The sequence below is a fragment of the Nerophis ophidion genome, linkage group LG22 (genome assembly GCF_033978795.1).
Source record: "Nerophis ophidion isolate RoL-2023_Sa linkage group LG22, RoL_Noph_v1.0, whole genome shotgun sequence".
NCBI lineage: Eukaryota > Metazoa > Chordata > Actinopteri > Syngnathiformes > Syngnathidae > Nerophis > Nerophis ophidion.
This window is the reverse complement of record NC_084632.1, coordinates 25,716,495-25,718,717: the sequence shown is the minus strand read 5'-3', so window position 1 is coordinate 25,718,717 and position 2,223 is coordinate 25,716,495.

Sequence of the window (2,223 nt, the reverse complement as noted above, 5' to 3'; positions counted from 1 at the left end):
GGGTCAAATTAGGGTATTGTCTGTGTTGTATTCCTAGGGGGCGCTAGAGCACAATTTTGAGTTTTGGGGTTTGGTTTTTTCATTAGCTCGCAATTGTTGCCAGTCCTGATGTGTGTGCCAAGTTTGGTGAGTTTTGAAGCATTTTAAGGGGGTCAAATTACAGCTCAAAGAGGTAAAAATGATATGTTTTTGGAAAATTTGCGCAGGGGTTCTTTGAAGGCGCGTAAAATCAAAACCTTAGAACTTATCACAACTTTGTCCGACCACTTTTTTTAAAAGGGTTCAATCTCTCTCCTGTGCGAGTTTGAAGCCGAAACGACAAACGCACTGGGAGGAGTTTCGATTTGAAAAAGGTGACGGGATTTTACAAAACTTTTATTTTGAAGGGGTAATTGCCAACTTCCTGTTGATTATTTCTGCTAGCTGTCAATTACTAAAATGTAGGTCTTAATGAGACCTACATAGAAGTTTTTGTTTCATGTCTTTCCGGCATTCCTACCGGAAGTTACAAGCAGTTTTGTCTGTGGTTTCTTCCTGGAAGCAGTTTTTTCTGTGTTTTATTGAAAAATTGCGCTAGAGCACAATTTTGAGATTTTTTTTTTTTTTTTTTCATTAGATCACAATTTCTGCCAGTCCTGATGTGTGTGCCAAGTTTGGTGAGTTTTGAAGCATTTTAAGGGGGTCAAATTACAGCTCAAAGAGGCAAAAATAGCGTTTTTTGGCAAAAATTTTGCTTTGAAAGGGTTTTGCAAAATTTCTGTTGATTTTAGGTATAGGAGTTTCCGATGGGGAATTTAGGTCTAGGTCAGTTCTACATAGAGGATTTTGTTTCATGTCTCTATGACATTCCTACCGGAAGTTACAAGCAGTCTGTTTTTTTTTTTTCGTAGGGGGCGCTAGCGCGCATTTTTCATTTTTGGGGTTTGGTTTTTTTATTAGATGGCAATTTTCGCCAGTTCTGATGAGTGTGTGAAATTTGGTGAGTTTTGGAGCATGGTCAGTGGGTCAAATTAAGGTTCAAAGAGGCGGCGGAATAATAAGAATAATTAAAGCTGCAAGCAGCGTTGGTCGGGTCCGCCGTTGGCCGCCGCCGCCGTGTCCCGAGTCCCGATCTTAGTCAGACCAACATAGAGGTCTTTGTTTCATGTCTCTACGACATTCCTAACAGAAGTTACAAGCAGTTTTGTCTGGAAAAAGGTGACGGCTTTTTACAAAACTTTTATTTTGAAGGGGTAATTGCCAACTTCCTGTTGATTTTAACTGAAAGATGCCACCTATCAAAATGTAGGTCTAAGTGAGACCTACACAGAGGTTTTTGTTTCATGTCTGTCCGACGTTCCTACCAGAAGTTACAAGCAGTTTTATCCGTTTCCTCTTCCTAGGAGCAGTTTTTCTGTGTTTTTTTCAAAAATTGCAATAGAGCGCAATTTTGAGGTTTAAGGTTTGGTTTTTTCACTAGATCGCAATTTCTGCCAGTCCTGATGTGTGTGCCAAGTTTGGTGAGTTTTGAAGCATTTTTAAGGGGGTCAAATTAAAGCTCAAAGAGGCAAAAATAGCGTTTTTTGCGAAAATGTTGCTTTGAATGAGTTTTAGCAAAATTTCTGTTGATTTTGGGTATAGACCTTTTTAATTGGAAATGTAGGTCTTAGTCAGACCTACACAGAGGTTTTCGTTTCATGTCTCTACGACATTCCTAACGGAAGTTACAAGCAGTCTCTTTTTTGTCTCTTCCTAGGGGGCGCTAGCTTGCAATTTTAATTTTTGGGGTTTGGTTGCTTAATAAGTTGGTCTGCCGCTCCATACCGATGTGTGTGTCAATTTTGGTGAGTTTTGAAGCATGTTAAGGGGGTCAAATTAGGGTGCGAAGGTGCGAGTGCGCCTTGGGTTGCTGTCCCCGAGCCCCAGGGCTTAAGACGCCTTCGTCCCACTATTTAATGCATTGTGAAAGTAATGCAGTTGTTGTATTGAAGTGAAAATATCTAGCTTCCTGTTGATTTTTGCCAAAGTATGTCAATTATTCAAATGTAGGTCTAAGTCAGACCTACATAGTGGTTTTTGTTTCATGTCTCTCTGACATTCCTACCGGAAGTTACAAGCAGTTTTGTCTTTGTTTTCTTCCTAGGAGCAGTTTGTCCGTGTTGTATTCCTAGGGGGCGCTAGAGCACAATTTTGAGTTTTGGGGTTTGGTTTTTTTATTAGCTCGCAATTGTTGCCAGTCCTGAT